This window comes from Engystomops pustulosus, chromosome 3, assembly GCF_040894005.1.
Source record: "Engystomops pustulosus chromosome 3, aEngPut4.maternal, whole genome shotgun sequence".
NCBI classification, from domain to species: domain Eukaryota; kingdom Metazoa; phylum Chordata; class Amphibia; order Anura; family Leptodactylidae; genus Engystomops; species Engystomops pustulosus.
Window position 1 is genome coordinate 149539414 of NC_092413.1, and position 23143 is coordinate 149562556.

At 36.4% G+C, this 23143-nt stretch overlaps 1 long non-coding RNA gene across 2 annotated transcripts in view; it reads left to right on the forward strand.

Moving 5' to 3' along the window:
- Nucleotides 1-21711, forward strand: part of LOC140122099 (uncharacterized) — an 87176-nt gene extending 65465 nt beyond the window's left edge. The window contains exons 2-4 of one of the 2 annotated variants that reach the window (XR_011854251.1): nucleotides 19648-19765; nucleotides 20954-21042; nucleotides 21539-21711. This is a non-coding gene — a long non-coding RNA (uncharacterized lncRNA). The other variant, XR_011854250.1, reaches the window with a different exon arrangement.
- Nucleotides 21712-23143: the final 1432 nt, after the last annotated feature.

Sequence of the window (23143 nt, forward strand, 5' to 3'; positions counted from 1 at the left end):
CTTACATGATCATGTCTGAGTAGATGATTGCTCTAATGTATGTCAAATTTTCCAAAGCATTTTAATATAACACACCTTGGGAAATTAGCATTATGCAATTATTTTCAATTATGCATGCATTGATAGATCTATTTACATAGAATGAAAGATTACTGGTATGGCAAGAGCACCTTTCGATTGGTTTATGCTGTCCTTCTAAGAGCAGCATATGATATAGAGAGATGGGCTGATCTTTCAGTAAATCCTGAAAGGATTCCTAGAAGAGAGAGTTTAAATACTATTACTCTATCCACATAAAGTGATTGTACAAACTACTGGAGGAAAAGCTGTCAATTACCATGTTTGGGTGGGGTCATTTTCTTTGCTTGTAATACAGAGTCACATACATTTACATATCACAGAATTTTGATTATCTCACTTAAATGTTTGCTGCAATAATATAATTCAGTGCATATGTCAGGCTGTTCTATAGTCTGATGTTGTTTGTAAAGCTTGGTGAAGTTCCATGAAGTGTACTTGGGATCATTGTATAGTTGAATGAACCAGTTGCTGGCCTCACTTTTTAGTCTACAATACTTTAGTATACTGTGAAGTTCATGCTATACTCAATGACTGCAAGATGCCTAAAATATCTGCTAAACAGGTCCAAATTGTGACTCCTTCACAGTTGTTTTCTGATATTCTATGTATACACTTCATTTTCTGTCCTAAGGAGATTGGGACATATTTATCAAAAAATTATGTGCGACACATTTATCTAAAGTTTACAACAATTATTAGAAACCTGTTATGACTGGTAAGTCAAAAGAGTGGGGGCTCTAAAATAGGGGTGTGACTTCAAATAAAAATTTTGTGTGCCACAGCGGCGTAAACTGAGCTATTTAAAAGAAAGCACAAGTATAACTAGACAGTCTTCTACTACACAATATTTAATAAATCTGGTAAAGCATAAGGCTTTCAAATCTAACTGTAAACACAGTCTAAATTTCAGACAATTTTGATAAATCTATCCTACTGATCTTAGATTATTGTGGTTTGTTTAAAGGGCATCTACCAATAGGATGAAGGACTGTATACAAACGAGCACGAAGGGCTTCAGGCTCCATTAACACTTATGGAGCCTGGAGCCTGTCAGGCTCATTTGCATAAAGTCCTTCATCCTGGTGGTAGAAGCCCTTTAAAAACATCTTTGAAAATTAGACTGTGCTGCCAAGTTCTTTTTAGAAAGATGAGGCTTTCTTCTGGCAATCTTTCAAAATTAATTCAATTCATACATGTTCAGTCCTTTCCAGCACTCATGAACTGGAACATTTAACATGCTTACTAAAGTTTGTAGATCTGAGATATAGCTCTTGTAATATTTGCACTCTATTTTGTAATTGCATGACCTGACCATATACAGTGGGTATGGATAGTATTCAGACCTCTTTAAATGTTTCACTCTATGTTGTATTGCAGCCAATTTGTAAGATCAAAAAGTTTGTTTTTTGCTCATTAATGTACACTCTGCAAATTTAAACATTTTTGCTAATTAATTAAACAAAAAATATCACATGGTCATAAGTATTTAGAACTTTTGCTGTGACACTCATATTTAACTCACATGCTGTCCATTTCCTTATGACCCTTCTTGAGATGGTTCAACTCCTTCATTGGAGCCAAGCTGTGTTTAAATAAAACGATTGTTCTTAATAAGGAAATACACACCTGTCTATATAAAACCTCACAGTGCATGTCAGAGCACATGTGAATCATGAGGTCTTAAGAACTGCCCAAGGAGTTTAGTGACAGAACTGTGGCAATCTTTGTTCGTCCTATGGACCTGGATGATGAGCGTTGCAGTAGGGCGCTGGGTAACAATGAGACTTCGGAGTGTATTCCAAAAGAGCGTTTTTATTTGAATATTACAAATCTAGAGACGGCTCAGATGACCTGCGCTGTAATCCAATGAAGCTGGAGCAGTACACTCCAGATTAATTGCACAAGCACTGTAATCATGTTGCATGTTGAGTGAAGTCGGGGTTACATAAGATTGTGCCCAGGCCAGGCAACAAGGTGGGGAAGGTTAACTGGGTGGAGGTGGAGAGGGGTGGAGAAGATATGCAAAGAAGAATGGCAGCATATCCACAAATCCAGGTGTGAAAAACTTGTTGCATCATTCCCAAGAAGACTCATGGCTGTAATAGCTGAAAAGGTGTACTCAATATTGAGCAAAGGGTCTGAATACACATGATCATATGATACATATGATCATACATTGGATATGTACTTTGTATGACTAAAGACTTTGTATGACTTTTGTATGATCCCAAATATTTACAGGTCCGCTCATCACTAGGGACAAGGTTAACAATTATAATAAATTTTTTTATTAATATCATATAATCCAATAAATGTGATCATATGGTTCCTAAGAAATAAGTTTGTTGTCCTTGGATACAACCAACACTGCTGGAGTGATTGCACGAAGAAACAAATAGTTTTTGCATATCAAATGTCCGGGAGTAACTGAATGTCTCACATCCATCTTGTGGTAATGAATGCTGAATCCAGGTGGTTAGACACTGCTTAATAGCACATGTGCACAGCTGCTTGCACCGAGTGCGGAGATGGCTGTATCCAAGGGCAGCTATCTTGTTTATAATGGACAACATGGCTACATTTATGGTAAATTATCTTCACACAGGTAGATAAATTTTAACAACATGCAATTGAAAAGATGTATAAATATTGCAATATAATGTAAATATAAATGCCCAGATTAGAATACCCCTTTAATCAATTATGTGTTGTTTTGCTGATAATGTGCTTTATAAATAATATTTTCACCCATGTAACATTTTGGCATTGCTCTAAAATTTGTGCAAAATTTATCAAAATGTTGCAAGCCTTTTTAAAAAGATGGTGCACATAACAAGTTAAATCACAAAATAAGACTACATTCAGAACTAGCTTTCCTTATTGAGGCATAATTGCGGCCTTTTGATGTGGATGAAGGAACTGCTGCAAAATGTTGTGCAAAATGGAATATTGAGAAATGGATTACAGAAGGGTGGGGTTATTTAATACATATTTTGTGAACTTCTTTAGGGAACAGAGAGACGGCAGTGGGAGAGCGCTTCTTTCCAATGTAAGATGGATGTTTCTGCAGGGATTAATAAGAACAAAAGATTTTATGGTACTACCTTGCAAAATGTTGTACAAGCTAAGGCTGAATTTACGCGAATGGGTGCATACGTCCGTCGCAATGAAGAGGAGGAGCAGTGACCTCTCCCCTCTTCATAGAAACACATGTCGTACTGGCCGTGCACACGGGGAAATATAAGACATGACCTATCTTTTCCCGTGCATGGAGAGTTATGGTTGCTGTCTATGGGGAACGTATGGACGGACGCAAGCTTGTTATGCTAAATATAGAAGATGCATTGTGTGCACTCATTAAAAACAAAAGGTACCTTTTTTATCTCCACTAACCATTGCGTATTTTATTTATTTTCTTAATTATTATTTGCTAAAGAAGTGAAAAACTGAACTTGTTAAAATAGTCTTGTCAGTCGCATTGTACACTAGACTTTGTTATGTTGTGTAATGAGCCAAATGTAAAAGGGATGGTGCCTGATCATTTCGATTTTGAGAATGTTTGCAAACATGTTGTTTTATTGTTGTATGATTGTATATTTCCATTTCAATAATTCTTTATATGATGAGCAACGTCATGAAGAATTTTCGATGACTTATTTGTAAGAAATATAGCAACGTGTATAAAGCAATGCATATATGAATACATACCGTACATTTGAGGTGGGGTTCAACAAAGGTATGTCTACAAAATAGTTTTAGACACCTGGAGAAAAGCACTGTTCCACTATGTAGATCAACAAAAGTCTGAATTCATGTAAGGTACAAACTATGCCTGGGGCGTTTCTGTAAGTGTGTGGTGTGTTTGTGAAAATGAACTCCGTATACAATATGAAGCAGTACTTTTTTTGTCTGATGCCTGAGGTTTAAAAGTTCAGGTTTTGTGATGTGATACCTGTGATCTTCTTTAACTGGATTAGAAACCCTTAATAAGGGTTCATTTTTGCATAAGAGATAATGCAGCCTACCCATATTGTTTTCTGAGAGAATAAAAACTCACATGTGCAATAGAACCCTGTGAACAAATAAAGTGTGGGCACTGCTGTACATATTTGTGTTTGGGCATGGTGCCCATGTTTACTTACGCAGGTGCACTACTTAAGAATTAAAAGGAGTACATGTGAGATTCAAACCAATGATCTATCTTTACTTTGTTGCCAAATTAAATTTTGTTCTTCAACTCTCAGGTAACTAGCATATAAGATGCAATTTTGCAATATATATTTTTCACAAAATTGTTTAACAAACCAGAATATATTTTATACTTTTGCTTGTTAAGTAATTCCCCTTTTCATTCTCGTTCGATTAAGGAGGAGGTAGTAACCTGCAATGCTTCTCACCAGTTATGTGTTGTCAAATGCTTTGAGACTATCAATTGTCCTGCACAAAGATAGGATTTGAGGACAGTTTCATACTGACAGTGTTAAGCCTAATTCAACTACTGTTCTGCAGGAAGACCTGTGGAGTTGAGGAGAGGTGGGGCAGACCCTTCTGGAGGAAAGTGTGTTGAGTTCTGACTTGGCATGATCGGAGCCTGGTTGGTCGGTGCCATCTTGCCTGTGTTTTTCCACTAGGGAAGAATAAAAGTCCATTAGCCTTTGGAGTCTGGAACTATTTTCCCACTTATTCCTCATTCCTACAGTGAAGAGGAAGGTTTTAGGCTCAGTAGATTCTGTGATAGCCAGGTATGTTGCTCAGGAGTGAGAGCTCGGCCAGGAGCTAGCTCCTCATGCGTCCATCTAAGTCAGGGGCCACACCCCCAATCCGCTAAACTACTTACAGATAAACAACAGTAAATCATTACTTTAAGAAATAAATGTCAATCAATTGAAAAAAAAATTCAGTACTTTAGAGCTACTGTATCCTCAAGGTCAATCATGAAAACCATAACATTCTATGTCACAACTGTCTTTCATAAGGACTGCCCCAGGAAAGGATGACCAAGAGTCACCTCTGCTGTAAAAGATAAATTCTTTAGAGTTACCATAAACACAATTAAGTCAGAATAAAACATACAGAAATGTTTCATAGAGATTAAGTAACAAATGTATCCTAACATCAACTGTTGAAAGGAGACTGCAAAAATCATGGTCATGATCGACCTAATGCATAAAAACCATGACTGATGAACCAAAAACATAAGCGAATTGCTTGAAACATGAAATACAAGGAATGTCCTTTGCTGGTGAGGTGTCTGCAGTGAGGAAAGAAAGCCACACTGTGGATGGCGCTGTGTTCCATTCATAGTGTAAAATTGTGTCACGCTGCCATAGTGTGTTGCCCCTCCACCACTTATTATCACCTATTATTTTCCCAAGTTGTGGATTGTTTTGGCACCTGAGATACCTCTATAAAAGAAATCTTCCATCAAAGTCAAGCATGATTAATCAGGGTTACTTACTTATAGATCTAGGCACTGTGACTGTGGTAATCCTAGATTTGTTATCCATGGCTTTTTTTCTTCTAAAATCAACTTTTAAAATGATGCTAATGATTCAGAAGGGCTAGTGCTCTGGCTACACAAGCCGTTAATCTGCAGCATGGAGGGTCTCTGATAACACGCCCATAGCCTTTCAGGCTCATTAGCATAATTGTATAAGTTGAGTTTAGAAGGAAGGAGGTAATGGATAACAAATATAAGAAGATTACAACAGTTTCAGTACCAGGATCTATGAGTAAGGGTCCCTGATTTATCATGCTAGAGTTTGATGGTTGATTTTCTTTAAGACCAAAACTATCCATTAGGATAGTTAAATTAAATCTATTGTTATATTCCATTAAAAAAAAGCATTTTGCTGGTCTTAGGTTCTATTCATCTCAGCTTTATGGATTTTGTAATACATGTGATACAGTCTCACTGATGGACCCAAACAATATGATGGCCCCCAACATATAATTAGGTCCACAGGTTTCCATTGAGGTGCTTTTTTAACAGGAACACTTGTGTTTTCTTATTAAACATGAGTATACAATGCAAAAAAACTTTTTACAGTTCACGACTTGTATCACATTTTTTAACTGATCCATTTTGACCGATGGAATGTTTGCTTTCTGTTTATACAGTGTTATTTAACAGACTGCGTTACAGTCTGGATTGTATTTGCTATAAGTAGGTTATGACTGACGAATGCCAATGGATGGCACTTGCCATGATAAAATTCAAATTGATATAAATAAAAATTGTCTTTCTTCAATGTGAACACATTTCTTCCCCCATATTGGAGCTTTCTTCTAGTCTTGGTTTATAAATGTTTGTAGATATGGCAAATTATGGAATAAGAATAAGGACATCATGTACATTGGCATTTAATACCGAGAGACTAACAATAAGCATTTCACTTAAGTCATTCCAGTGTATTTCCAGTTAGATCTTTCTGTGTCTAATTATTTTCTATTGACATCATGGTAAACATCTGATAAATCATATTTTTTCATTTTTCTTTCTAACAGATGTGTCCAGTCTTGATGTCCCTTTATATTACTAAAGCCATGATGATCTTAATCATACTTCTATGCCAAAAAATCTGTATTTATAGGTATCCATTTGTTAACTAACTAGACTTCTGAAGGACAACACTTTAATTAAAGCCGGTGCATTAAATCACTGCAGAGGAGTGATGAGGTCATAAGTAAAATGCTTACAGCGCTTTTTACTGTCAAAATCTGTTGATCTATTAATTTTTCTGGATTACAGGATAAAGTCATTAGGGTAAAGTTTCATCCCAATATAGTAACCCTAATACATCTATGATATCAATTTGTTGAGTGATATCCTTGGCTATGTTTACTGCAAGCTTTTTACATTCTTGGAAGACAGGCACTCAATGAAATTAAATGCCTTTTAATAGAGTATTCATTAACCTTATGTTCATGCTTGAGCATGCATAATATTTTGAAACTTAAAGAATTTTCTATTAGCACAGCTTAATTCCAATGGCAAAGGGACATTTTTTTTGAATACGCAAGTCCTTCAGTCTATAAAATTTTGGATAGTACTGTGTAAGCTATCTGTAATTAGAGCAGCTTTTCTATCGTAATGGACTGATAAGTGATTTATACCTTCCTGGCAATATCTTCTCAGTTGTTTGATCAAAAGCCTAAGAATAGAGTTCTTGCTTTTGATTTTGTCCCAAGGAATTCAAGAATGCCTAAAACATGAGATGCCTATTCCAAAGTTTGATAGTCTTCTCAAATGACTATTTAGTTAATGTTTATCTAATGGAGTTTCACTCTCTAGACCCCACTAGGTATTTGTTTTTTTAGCGGTTAGTGACAGGTGGTAAAAGTGAATTATAAGGCATACAGTACACACCATGCATATCAATAGTAACAACCTTGGGGATATCTGCAGGCTGCATGATCTTGAGAGTAAGTTTCAAAAATACCGGTAGCATGCTAGATATGCCAGAACTAATATGTCCATTTTTATGGTGTCTATTACAATTCTCATATTAAATAAACATTCTGCTTATTGTTTATATGCATGTTAAAAAAATCTTTTTTGGCATATAAATGTTATAACAATTTTCATAAGAAACAAAATACAAACATTATAACGTGTCATATAAGATCCTGTTTTCATAATGTTATGACAGATATCCTGGAACATTTTTGAAATGAATACTGCTGGACCCTGTTGCACCCAAATGCCTTAACACACATCAATGTTTTATTGTCATTTTAATAATATTAATGACAGGAATAGCTTTACAGACTTTAATATTTTTACCATCAATAGATGGTAAACCCCAATGAAGACCCCAATGAAGTATCAACCACCAGTATGAGCAGAGTATGAAAGAAGACCTGTCAGTGCTCCTGACATATCTGTTTCAATACATCTTTGTATAAACCTTAACTTAAAGACATTCTGTAGCAAGATAGGGAATAAGTCTGACTGCAGGGGTCTGTTCTCAGGGCCCCCCAATTGTCTTAGAATAGTAAAACAAAGGCCCAGTGAAGTGCCCAATTTGGATTTGAAGTGCACAAGTGCAATCATACTATTTATTCTTTGAGTCTTCCACAGCAGCCAGAAATGTTATGGCCAGTAATCAGACACTTATGTCCTAAGTATCTGATCACTGGGGCACGACATCCTTAACAATTTTAAAGCATTTTTTCTTTCTGTGCAACTTTACATTGCCTGCTAAGGTGCAAACTTAGAATCGGGGCCCACATACACCTAAACCCTTTGCTGCCAGCCCCATGCCACTCATTATTCTTCAAAATATGCATATACCATATATACACTCCACAGGCATTAGCACACATACACTGTAAATGTATAACACATATATAAACACAGCATCAAATATACTCTACAAACACGATATACACCCTACACATACAAATACACACACCATATATTAAAAAAACACTCAAATACAGTAGCACATAAATATATATCACCACACCAATACCCACATACCTGAACAATGCTAATCATTTTGCAGTAAAGAATACACCAAATACATACAGTGTATACTCGAGTATAAGCCGACCCAAGTATAAGCAGTGGCCCCTAATTATTTTACCAACAAAAACTGGAGAAACCTATTGACTCGTGTATAAGCCGAGGGTGGGAAATGCATTGGTCACAGCCTCCCAGCATATAGCCCCAGTAGTATATAACCACCATCCCCCTGTAGTATATAGCCAACCAGCCCCCTGTAGTATATAGCCAGCCAGCCCCCTGTAGTATACAGACAGTCCCCTTAAGTATACAGCCTGCCAGCCTCCTTAATTATACAGCCAGCCAGCCCACTTTGGTAGCCAGCCCCGTTCAGTATACGGCCGATCACATGGACACGTTTCTGGCGGCTGTTACAACAGTGAGAAGAGAGAAAACCAGCCACCGGGAGCTGCGACGAGTATCGGGGAGCTGCGTCAAGCATTGGGGGCGACGGAGGATCAGTATGTAAGTTTATTTTTTTATGGACTCGTGTATAAGCCGAGGTGAGGTTTTTAAGTACATTTTTTGTGCTGAAAAACTTAGCATATACACTAGTATACACGGTAAATGTATACCAGCTGGGAATATACTGCATATTACAACATACTGCCAAAAATGTATTGCACACCAGGTCTTCCATAAGGCAGATATAGACATTACTTACTGTATGACTCAGATCTATCTCTGGCCTTCTTTCTCTCATCTGTCCTGGTCTTTGTGACCATTCACAGATAACCATTCCATTTCATGAGTTACAGAACTTTGATAACTTCTCCCATGGAGGACTTATACGTATTTTGCTACAAACACCACAGTCACTTACAGTATAATGTCACATGGATAAAAACTATCTCAAAATTTATATACGGTAACCACTAATTATTATGCAGCAACAACATCCTCATTACAACCCCATTCATTAATATTTATCAAATCAGTACCCCCATTTATCCATATGTAACCCTACACCCCATGATTAAAGTAGCAGAGAAGACTCACTCAGCAATCTCTCTACAGATATCTCAAATACCCCTCACCACCAAAACTGCCCATTCTCTGTTCTGCATGTAGAAAATACACTGTACTCCCTTCATATAAATAATACGCTAAGACCTCTCAAAATTAAAATTATATTAAATTATTAAATAATGATATAGTCCCATTGAATAATGTATTCTTTTCTTGAAATTGGTGTGGGATGGATAGCAATTAACAATAAAACCAGGTACAAACTCTTTAAAGATGCAGATAGATGTGAATATTTTAAACCCACATAATAATGATAATCAAGAATTTTGTTCTCATTTCATTAAGTAATATTATAAGTACAGTCAAGGACCCCCTGAGGGTAAGAAGAACCTGTCTACTCCACTGAGGAAATACATTTCCTTGTGGCCATCATCAGGATCCAACTTTGGATGAATGATGTTATTCATAGAATAGAGCAATCATGTATTGCACCTAATAAAAACTCAACAAACTTTATATTGTATTCTAGGAGACTCCAGTTATGGATTTGGCTATAGGCTTTAGCATAGGTTGAATAATAAACAGTTATATCTAGTGCAGGCAGGTGTCATGCATCTGCCACCTACAATATGCACATGGCACAACTAATTGGAAAATATTTCTAAAGCTAAGTATGTCATATTTCTGGCTCAATTTGCTGAAAAAGAAACCAAAGTACAGGAAGTCGCCAAATTTGCCAAAATTAGCAAATTTGTTCTATCATTGCCTAAATGTATCCCTTCAAAAATTAGGCAATTCTTTAAACTTCTTGGACCTAAGTTTATGTTCCTAGACAGGAAAAATTAATGTCCCTCACTGTATAGTTTTTAAAGCATTTTTAAGTAATATACTAAAGTATTTTGTTAAAGAAGTATTCTCATGAAAGACATTGATGGTATTTTTTGTTTTTTTCATTTTTATTTTTCACTCCCCACAATCAAAAATCTATAACTTTTCTTACACATAAAGAGTTCTGTGATGGCATGTTTTCTGCATAGCAAATTGCACTTAATAGTGATGGTATTTATTCTTCCATGCCATGTACTGGGAAGCGGGAAAAAATCCAAATGCAGTGAAATTGGTGAAAAAATGCATTTGTGGCATTTTCTTGTGGGCTTGGAATTTACAGCTTTCACTGTGGGCGACAAATGACATGTCTACTTTGTTCTTTGGGTTGGTGCAATCACGGGAATACCAAATTTGTATAGGTTTTATAATGTTTTATACATTTACAAAAATTAAAACTTGTGTAGAAATTTTTATTTTATTTTTTCATCTTCTGGCGCTAATAACTTGTTTATACTTTGGTGTACAGAGATGTGGGTGAACACTTGAGATCTAAACTTCACAGAAACATCTAAGCTATTCCTCTACAGTATCTATGGTGTTCTCCATTTAATATATGGGATCTGAGATAATGATCTGCACAGAGAAACAATTAGGATAACATCATGTTGCCAAGAAACAGTATTTTTTGCTGTTAAATTATATACCTGAGCAAATCAATACATCATAGGAGAGTTACATTTCTGGATGGCATTTGGTCAGCATTCACATGATGTCATTGTGGGGCAGGCAAGTCTATTTGTCTGTGTAGTAACACAGAGCCATTGAACTTGTCAACCTCTGTTTGCTTTTATTTCCCAATAAAAGGTGTTGTTATTTTGCTAACCTGAATTTCATCTGCCGTGTTGCACATTCACAGCAAATTAAAAGCAAGAGCGAGACAATCAAAATTCATTGAGATGTTAATTGTCAATCTATACAACTAGAAGACAAACATTGAATTGTTCACTGTATAAAGCAGTTTGAAATAATGTACAAATAGAGATAATTGATTATTAAGTCTGTGCTTTTTATACTTATCATTTCACATGGTTAAAAAGTGACAATAGCAGGAGAACAAGCACAATGACCAATTATTTTATACTATTGTAAAAGAATCGGAGCAGGAAAACCCTTTTGTAATTTCAAAACACATCTTCTTGAGGACTTTACATTTGTAAAATGGCACTCTTATATTTTCAGAATCAACTGAGAGATCAGTTGTACAGACGCAGGGTTAAATTGCCCATCCAATGTGTAGGGGACCATTTTATATAAGTATAATTATAACCAGCCACCTAATACAACACCCAGCATATAGGGGGAATTAATCATGTCTTGTAAGACAGTTTTCTGGAATACAAGGCATGAAAAGTCACAATTCCTGGCGTAGAATGCATTGAGCACAGAAAACGCTCTAAAAGTCTAAAGCCTTTTAGTAAATCGAGTTTGTTGTGCATCAACAGGGGGAATATTAAAAGGGTTTGTCCATGAAAGAAAATTCTCAAATCCCAATCTGCTAGTAATGTTTACACAATAAATATTATTTTTAACCCCTTACTTTACAATTTTACTCAGTTTTATTGCTGTTTTAGTGTCTATCACTCTCTAAGCAGGCATATTATGATCCCTCTAGTGCTGTGAGATGCTGTGTGCTGACAATGTGGTTAGATTATCAGCCCCAGGTTTATATACACTTTCATTTAGCTTCTGAACATTTGTTGAGATGAGATCCATGAAATGCATACAACACACAATTACATTCTCAGTTCTGCTACATCTCAGCCATAACATACACTATAAGACCTACTGTACCTCCCTCCCTCTCCGTTGAATAAAGACTTAAACTGTCTGTAGCTTGTAGCTTTACTCTCCTTAATACGAGTAATATGAATTAATGGAGCCTGGAGCCCTTATGGCTCATTTGCATAATTTTTACAGCTCCTTTTTCTTAAAAACAAGGGCAAAAGAAGCTAAAAGAAAAGCCGATCCTGTCAGAGGGGGCACACACCATTATGTCTATATGTTTGGTTTACAATCCTTGATCTGGTGATACATGTCCTTTCAGCTGCTTGCCATCAGGAGTTCTGTGTGAGTGCGAGCTCACCTTGGAATGCAAGGGTGGGGGCCGCTGCAGAGTGCAGCTCAGTGCAGCATGAGACAGAAGAGCAATATGTCTTCCCAACCCTAAAATCAGGAGACTAATGGTTGGATCCCGGGGCAACTGAAATTATGTAAACCAGGAGAGAGACAGATTGGAATTATATCTGTGAAATGCTGTCATTTTGGTGATAACAATGAATTAGAGTATGTGTTATTTTGTTATCCTGAGTATATTTAGGAATCTTGTCTTCGTTGGAATACCCCTTTAAGACTGGTGCATGATGCTCCAGTCTTCATAAATACCCTCCATAGTGCAGAGTGAAAGATGTGCAGATAAATATTAATAGAATTACATTCTTAAAAGGAATCTTTCAGCTACGTGTATCTAAACTATAATAACTAATAAATAGATTTAGAGGTTATTTAAACTTGAAAATCTGCAACTCTCAAATCATTATTTTAATTTAATTTTATAAAACTTCTACTTTTGCTCAAATCTGTGGACAATATACGGCAAGAGGAAAGGAGGTAAAAAAAATACATATCTATTTTTGAGAAATAACTTGCTAAACTGTACATTACCAGACCAGCATCTGCGCTGGCTATTCCTATACTGGACATTTATGGTACACCACCATAATATTCTGAAAATTCCTGATGGATGCAAGTCCCACGTTTCTGACCTTCATTTGTCTGAAGAATTGGGTTGCCCTTGTTCCTTGAAAGGGGATTTGGAGGCTCTGTTGGATGGAGAAAAACATGTTCAATAATATCTTCACTTTTTGGCTTGTATAGGTTTAAATTGATTTTTCAGTGGATAATAAATAGTTGTGCTATTTTCTAATATTTCCGTGTAAAATTTCCTCATACTTTTAAAGGTGTTACTTTATTGTCTATAACATTAACAGCTCAATACTTGGGAGTATAGGTTTGCTTAATCCCCGGCCCGTTCCTTTTTTTTGCCTATAGGTCCTGATGTAAATATAGCACTGCATCCTGCGGTTTCAAGTTGGCAGTGGCTGACTGTACTTCACCCGGAAAATGGGGTAGAGATTCACAAAAATGTCTTAGGCACAGTAAACTTTGTTACATTATTACATGCCATTTGTAAAATTTCTCTGGGGAAAAACAACTTTTTTCATTTCCTTAGGGCTTCAACTTGACATTTTGTATCATGAATAATTGAGCCACGGGTACTGTCCAACGCAATGAATAAAGTTGAATACAATTTGTGGACTGCAGTTATCACTAAGTATTACAGTACTGGTCTACAGACCCCCACATTAAATACATCTCCCCATTGTTGGGAGATCCCTTTTGACATACCGAGATTGTTAATAGCAGACCAACCCATTAATTAAAGGTGAGGCTTTTGTGAAATGGTTAGTTTTGGGAAATGAAATCCAATTTAATTTACATCATAATTACTACTACTGCAGCGGTTATATTAGAAACTATATGGTTGAAAAGTGATGGTTTACATAACACTAAACATATGTTGTTGGTGAGAGATTTGAAAGACGTGTGATTGCAGCTTATGTTTTACAATGTAGGTACACTATTATAGAACAAAGTTCATTCCAGCATGAAGGAATCTAAATGTTGGGGAACTATAACATGAAAAAAACTGAACTGCATATTGGTGCCACAAACCATGTAATCATCAGTTCCTGGTTTAATTAGGACAGCAGTTAATTCTGTGACTACACCTTCCTACGCACTAAAGCAAAACATGATTCAGCTGATTCACATAGTGATGTCAAAATCACGCAGGCCTGCTCTCGCACTAAGTTTCTTTCCAATCTTCACCTCCTTCTGGGATTACATTAACAACACAAACTTCCAGTGCAGTCAGCTATTCTGTAATCATGTCTTATCTCTCTAGTCATAGCGTAGTTATCTCATAACTGAAACTGGATCATTTTACCACCTACAGAATTAATGTTGAACATCACAGAACTTGAAATCAGTAGTTTGGAAGAACCAACTATTTGTATGTTTTTAGAAGTTAAATCAATGCTTTTCCATAATCGTATTGTTCTTTTACTCACGTTTTTATTCTGGCTACTTTGCTAAAACTATAATTCTAATAATTGAATATGTTTTACAACTGTCTACGTACAGATAATCTCAGTGTTAGGGCTGTTTCACATTACTCTGTGATCTGCCATGATCACTATGGTGGGGATTGAATTCTGTGCATAACATCGATATATGATACAAAGAGTTTTTATTTCCACAATATATACCAGAGTCATCTTACAAGAAGATTACCAAAGTCTTGGTCCCTGGATCTATGAGTAAGTGTCCCTGGTTTTTGATGGCTTTTAGATTTAAGACTTCCCTTTATGTCTTAAAGCAAACCTGTCATCAGGAATGTCATTTTTAGCTGGTGACAGGTTCCAATAGCCTATGCTGTGCTGATTTTAAAAATGTCTTTATAAGCTTTCTGAATCATTTCAGTAGTCTATTATAGTTTACATCACATTACCTGGCTCTCTGCCAACAGTATGAAGTGAGTTTCTTTGCTTAAGTAAAAATAATTAAAATAAAAAGCTTCAGGTCACCGCCCGTTATGCCGCTGCAGATGCTAATGCAAGGAATACTGAAAAGCACAACCTGTCAACTGAAAAAGGAGAATCCCTGAACATATTTCTGCAGCAACCACAAAACACTTCTTCTACATCAGAAACAAACACATTCTCAAAAAAGGGTATCCAGTATGTCTACAATTTTTAGGGACATTCACAAAGGCAACATGTCAAGTTCATCTCAAGGAGAGAGGGAGCACCGCCCACCTAGACATCGGCTCTTGAAAAGCGCACTGGAACTTACTATTGCAAACCTGATTTCCTTATGGTATGAACTGCAAGAATGATTTAATGTATCTTTACTGAGGTTACCCTTGACTTATTATATTCATATTTTTATATGCTTTGTTGTCACCCATACATGTATTCTAATGGTCTTTTCACTCATATGTGCTGGGTCATGTGATTGTGGAGGCGGTTCTTTAACATGTGTTTCCTAAGGTCTTTAAATACAAGCCCTGCAACCACTTCAGATATGTTACGACATATCAGAAATCATGTTTTTTTGTGCCTTGATGTTTTTAAGTTGCTTTCAATGAAGTTAAACTTTAAACAGAGAATTAGAAGCCTTGATGCTGGACACTTGCCCCTTTTTTCTCTCTCGCTTTAAGTAAGTTGGTAAAGTAAAGAACCTACAGAGCTGGTTCCATCACATATTTGTCATAGTATGTGGAGACAAGTTTATAATGAATATGTCAAGTTGAATTATGAAGAAACATACCCTTATGACCTCCAAAACTTTTGTCCAAGAGTCTAATAAATAGAAGAACCTGCTAGAAATGTTTTAGACCATTCTGAGACACTTTTACAACTTTACAAAAAGGTACACATTAAGGTTAAAGTGCATTAGGGTGGGACAAATTATTCTCTTGGCTGTGTCTTTATGATATATGTTTAGTAAATAATATTGAATAAAAAGATTCAGCAGCCAATCCGGCATATGTCCTGGTCGTTGTGGTGCACCCAAACTCAAACAGGGAGGACTGCTCATCTCTATTTGACAGCATTTCTCTTGTATTTATAGAAATATGGTAATGTGATTGTTTATCATAGGCTTTATGCATATAACTTATTGAAGCATTGGGCCACATTTATCCAGAACAATGTAAACTAAGTGCAGTCGCGGACTCTTTATAATTACATGCGCAAGCAGATTGCACTGAAAAGAATGTGCAAAGTTAGACAAAAAAAAATTCTTGATGTTTTTCTATATGGCTTATGACATGGGGAACATATGAATTCTGGGTTGTTGTAATTTGCACCACAACAAACATAAATTATAAGATGATACATTTGTGTCATTTTAAAAGGGAGCAGTGAGTTTTCAGTAGACAAGAAAAAACTTTCACTGTTCAACTGAGCTTAATTATATGTTTGCTCATTCAGTATTTTACATCTTGCTCAAACATTTTCATGGGTCGCTACTCATCCCACAATAAGCATTGCTGTTTGCAGTTCACTCTAAGCTTGTGTGTGTAATTCAGAGCTTCACTTCCTTTACGTCAGTTCCCTCAAGCCTTTGCATCTCTGTGCCTACAAACAGAAGTGAACCTACTGTGATAAAGTCTGTGATGTCTCCATATGCCCTTTGCAAGTGCAGGGGATACGTTTTTAGTCTCAGTGCCTTGGCTGCTAGAGAAAGTATAAACCTAGTAACAGAGAATGGTCTGCAAGTTTGAACGGTAGCAGCCCTAGTGGTGGACTTTTCAGATTTATTTTGAAAAACGTCCAAAACTTAAGAGTAAAATGGAATTACATTCAGAATTTTCCATTAAAATGGGTAGTACTAAGTTTAATTGTTACTCCCTATTCCAAAGAAAAGCTACAATCAAGGTAGGACCCCTATAATCGAGAGAACGGGAGTCTTGTTTCCCATGGAGTAGAACTCCATAGAGCAGCTTTTTTTGCAGCTCTAAGTGTGCGCCAAAAATTGCTCCAAAAAAGTGGCAGCAGGCTAGAAGGGCAGGAATATTAATAATAAAAATCTTTATTTATATAGCGCCATCATATTCCATAGCACTTAACAAATAATAGGGGACATACACAAATAAAATAAAACATGACATAGCACAAACATTCATATAGAACAAAGGGATTGAGGTCCTGCTCGCAAGAGCTTACAGCCACTCTTCATAAGGGAATAGAACTAAATATCATATAATAAATAGAGGTACTGCTGCTTGACACAGTCATCAGCCATCACGTTATATACAAGGAAGGTACAGCATTATGAAGAGGAGAGAGTTTAGTGAGTAGAAGACCGATTAGCAGAGACTTACAGTAATAAAACATAGAAGAAAAAGCAATGCAAATATACGCCCAATACACAATAATTTTGTTAGAAAAATTAAATAACAAGACAAGACACATGCAAGATAAAAACAATTAAAAATGTGCCACATTCCAGCATAATATCTCCTGATGGGGAAAAGGACAAAGTCCCTTACCCAGGGATAACCCACAACACTGCCTCACAATTCTTCTAGTAACCCCTTATTATTGTCACAAAATGATAATGGATACTGATGTATACAATACCTCAATAAAAATAAATATAAGATCAGAAGATTCTGTAAAGGGACAAAATGAATGAGGTAGAATAGGCGGGGGAGGGAAGTAGGGTAGGAAGTAGGAGAGGAACCCCACGCGTTGCGACACGCCACAGTGACTTCCTCAGGGGTAATGAAAAGTCCCATGTTCTGTCCCACCGGCACTCATTGCTGTGCCGTTTCCCTCATTTGTTATTTATACTAGAGATTTACACTAGTGTAGATGAGAGTGAATCATAGCAACAGTTAGCATTTTACAAGTTTCAATTGTGAGAAATGGGTGCATTCTAGAGATGTTTATGAGATGCATGCGGCAAAAGCATGCAAACCATGGAATATGTGGTGCAAAAGAGAGAACGGAGTCCAGCACAACCCCAAGACAGTAGGTCTGCTGCTTCGGGGTTATGGTAACCACATAGACTGAGATGGTTAGGATAGACTATGTTAGTGGATGGTGAAAAGACAAGAAATTCAGTCCTAGTAACATTAAGTTTCAGGAAAAGAGAGGATATCATGGTAGAGACAGGAGAGAGACAATCACTAGTGTTCTGAATTAGGCCAGGGGTGATGTTACGTGCCGAAGTGTATAGCATGGTATCATTACCATAAAGATGATGCTGGAAACCAAATCTGCTGATGGTTTGTTCAATGGGGGAAGTATAGAGGGAAAATAGAAGAGGACCTAGCCATGAGCCTTTAGGAACCCTAACAGTGAGAGGAACAACAGAAGAGAGAGATGCAGATAAGGAGACACTGAAAGTGCGGTCAGAGAGATAGGAAGAAAACCAAGAGAGTGCAGTGTCCTTCAGGCCAATGAAGCGAAGCATCCTGAGGAGAATCTAGTGATTCACAGTATCAAATGCTGCTGAGAGATCCAGAAGAATGAGGAGAGAAATGAGAAGAAAAATGTCAGGATTTCAAAGTTGCGCCTAATTTGTGCAATTTTAGAATGGAGCGCAAAACCTGCCCCCACAAAAAAAACCCATCAGAAATTCAATAATTAATGCTCTCCAACATTTTCAACATTTAGCAACACTTCCTTTGCAAAATTGACGATCATTTCTAGTATGCATATAGAGAATGATTGGAGATGCTGGATGCTTGCCTGACCTCCATTCTTCTGGTGATCTATAAGGAAAATTTGCCCTCAAAATCCATCATGATAAACCAGGGGCACTTACTCATAGATCCATGCACCATGGTTCTGGTAATCTTCTTTATTTGTTATCCATGGTCTCTAACATAGACTTTTAAACCGGAGGGACTCTGGGGGTTGTTTCCAGAGCCCCTCAGTGATGTCTTTTCACTTGCTGTTACAATGAGCAGAACTTGTCTCACCCTCCCCCTGTTCTCTCCTCCTCTCTGTTCTCTCACCATCCCTTTGCCTGCGTAATATAGCAGCAGCAGGAAGTGCAGGGGAGGAGACCTGCTCTGCACATTGTAACAGCAAGTGAAAAGACAGTAATGAAAAGCTCTGGAAATACCCAGAGCCCTCAGGGCTCATTAGTATAATTTTAAAAGTGGTTTTTAGAAGGAAGGAGGCCATGGATAGCACATTTAGGAAGATTACCATAGTCATAGTGCCTGAATCTATAAGTGTCTGGGGTTTATCATGCTTGATTTTGATGGTAGATTTTTTTTAACAGTCCTAGCGGTTGAAATCCTAACACTCCTGTGAATGAACTTAGGATAACCCTTTAAGACAAGCACTTTTGTCCTGAAATGTTACTATACATTTCAGTTTATCCTCTTACTGAAGTAAAATCGTATCCCCTGGAATGCAAACAAGGGTCCTTCTCACTCAATTTTCAAACATAACAGTGGATACTTTGTACAAAATGTTTTCACCAACTAGCCAAGTCTAAACTAATCCTGTTAAAGATTCTGTAGGGTATTTTTCTATATTGAATTAATGGTTTCCTATAAATTGTACTTGAAAGCACTCTTTTCTTACTGATATGAATGCAAACTTATTTGGCAGGTTACTTAATCCATCTTGAGAAGTTATGATTCCTATGATTTGGGACACTGATACAAAATGGTCTTGAATGAATGAACACGGTCAAAGGATCTGCCACCCGTCTACAGTTTTTAACATGGTAATATAGTATATTTTTTAATAAATATAAGAATCATCAATCAATACATTTAAAACAATGTACACCATAACCCAGAAAATTGTTTGTAATGGAAACAACATGACCACATGAACCATCTTGAAAAGGTTATATTTTCTCACCATATGGCCATTTTGATTTTGAAACCAAAATCTACTAATCCGTATCTTTGAGCAAATACAATTTAATTTAGCAATAAAATGCATTAATCTTGAAATGTTATATAGTCATAATTCTAATCTTTTTGTATATTGTTGTACATTGTAAACAGGCTAAAAGTAAGATGGTCATTCTTAACTTGTTACAGCAATACATTTCTTCAATGTCCTACCCCAGAAGGTAATAAATAATAAATACAATGCCAGCATGTAAAAAAGGAAATTTATTAAATGACAGATTACATTGAATGACATTATACAAACTTTGCCATGAGTTATATATGACTGTTTTTTGAGAAATCGGGAGGCAAAGCTAGCAACTGTTTGGTTGGGGAACCTGTAATTTGCATTCCTTTAGATAAAACAGCTAAGTGTGAGAAAGGTTGAATTTGAGAAAAATTTATATTTTTTAGACTTAAGTAACTATTTTCTATGCAAATGTGGCAAAACTTCAGACAAGTTCATGAGTGCAGACTGGAGATAGTTTGAGCTAGCTCAACTAGGATTCTTAAATAGGTCTAGTTAGAAAGTGCCAAACTCAAAGCCAGTGTAGTTAGACAAGCCAAAGGCAAAAAGCAGACTCTGTCCAAAAAGCTCAGAATCACAGCCATACACATGTAACAGACATAGTCTCAACATCAAAAAGGTCATCTCCTGGCACTTAAGAAGGTGATACAGAAATATTGTAGAGGCGTTGAGCAGTGAACTGGCCTTTTAAGTTCTCTCTGCTGCGTACAGTGCTTCATTGGCACGCACTACAAGCAGAGAGTCCCGAGCAGTGCTGGAACATGGAAAGGTGAATAACACCTACACTATGCAAATTGCTGTCTGATGTATAAATAGCAAAGTTCAATGTCAAGAAATAATAAATCTTTCCATAAAAATATTAGAACTATCATTTGGAGAGAGCAAAATATTTTATTAGAGATGTTCTTCTTTATCCTTTCATACTGTAGATTTTATATATTATGTCTTGATATTGACTTTCTTCTCTTACATCACTTTATTATAGATTGCTCTCTAGAAGAGGTAAAGCATTTCTTCTGACACTGTATAACTGGAATATTGAGGAGAGCGGCAATAACAATGGTGGTTCCAAAGGTCTCTTGTCCTTTTGTAACTCAACAAAGATGTAGACGTGATAATCCTGTTATATTTACCTTTTCATTCCTACAATATATGTTGGTATGAAGTTTATTGATGTACATGACCTTATGCTTCCATGAATTCTTAGTGAGTCTTTATCAACTTTACCTGGATTGACACAATGATTTATTGAGCATCTAGTTCATATCTAATCCTAGATGTTACATTACAAACCACAGATAACCCGTAGCCTATATGTAGATGGGTATTGGAAGTAAACTAGAGTAAAGGAAAGGAGTTTTCTACAATAAATCTTGTGCATGACCCAGGTTTTACCCATTCTGGAAGAAGCCAGAATTACTAAAATCTGTGTCAACTAATGTGTTCTCTGGCAATTTTATTGATTTTCAAAACTCTTATTTTATGGAAAAATTGCAAATAGAATAAATACCATTTTAACACTGAGCTTCTTGAGTAGTTTTGCACTGTGGATCTGTTTGTTTTCATACAGACTTTTATGCATGGTGTACATCGGAAGTAAAAACTTAATCGGAAGATCTGAAAGGTGTGACCATGGACATAGAGGATGGAAGAAAAGCGGCCTTGGATTCATATAGCTCTTTTAGTTGTTTAATTTATTTTTTTTTATAAACATTTGGTAAGATCAAACAATATTTTAACTGTAACCTCTTAAATAAAATAATAATTTTATGGAGCTGTAGCAGAAACTATTTTATGGAAACCTTTTACTTAGCCTTCATATAAGCAGGATCTATACTTGGTGAATGTGGCTGGAAGTCATAGTGTCCCCCTGTCTACCAATGTTAACAAGTCCGCAGGCAGAAGCATAATGTGGCCCAAAATCTATTTCAGGCCCCCTAAATTATTATATCGTATTTATATGTGAATAGATAACACATAATAGGGCACATGTATCATAAGTCCAGATTTTCTGTCTGTTTTTGGGATGTTTCTTGGCTTTTCCGCTGGTCAGATGTATCTCAGCAGTTTTTCCTTATTGATACATGTGGAGTTTGGTCTTCAGTGAATTCGCAACTTTCTAAAACAAAAGTTGCAAAAAGTCTCCAAAATTTGCAATCAGTTCCAGGCTATTTTCTACACCTGGTCAGGGGCAGCCATGTATTTGTGACTTTTTTAAAAAGTTGCAACTTTTACATCTGGATTTAGGTGATAACTCAAGGAACACAACAGAAAACTAGACAATGGCAAACTTTGAAAGGAAATAGTTTTAGGTGCAAAAAAGTAGCAGATGAGCACAAGCACCATATAAAGTATCCAAAATTAAAGAAAAAGGCAAGCCAAAAGTTACATGTGTCCCATTATGTTCCCCCAAGGGCTCTTTCTTTTGTTTTGTGGAACAGTTTTGCCTAGTTGTACCTGCGATTTTTACCCTATACTCAGGTTGGTATAAGCCTGGTACTAATGACAGCTCATTTGGATTTATGAGCTGACAGTTTGGCAATGTCTCAACACATCTGAAAAAATGTGCACCAATAATAATCATGCAATGCAACTTAGTATAATACCTCTGTTTTAGACCTTATAATTTTTCTTAGACATGGGCCTCTAACTGTGACAGTACAGTATCGGCGTCAATACTGAGAACGCTTTTAGCATAATTTTCATTTGTTTGTTTTTTTGCTGTTATTTCTTCTTCGGCAGTTTCATATCTGAGCAGTTTTATGCAGAAAGGACATGAGAATATCAGTATTTTCAATTCCTTATAGGTAGGAAAGTGCATTTAATGAAGACTCTGGATTTATGACTCACTGTGGTAACCTATAAACACCAACTCTTTTACAGTTCTGATGAAGTGTTACATTAACACCTTCTCTCACCTTCCCATGTTCACAATAAATTCAGAGCCTCAAATGACTAAGCTTCTGCTAATCCAGTCAACACATTGCCTGAAAGACCCTGCAATCTCTGGAGCTTCTTTGATTTCCTATTAGAGCATCCTTCTAAGTAGCACACTTGTATTAAGCTGCCCCTGGTGAATGAATTTCAGAGTTACTCTTTAACTTCCTTAAGGCATAAAATTGCCATGGTATATATATATATATATATATATATATATATATATATATATATATAT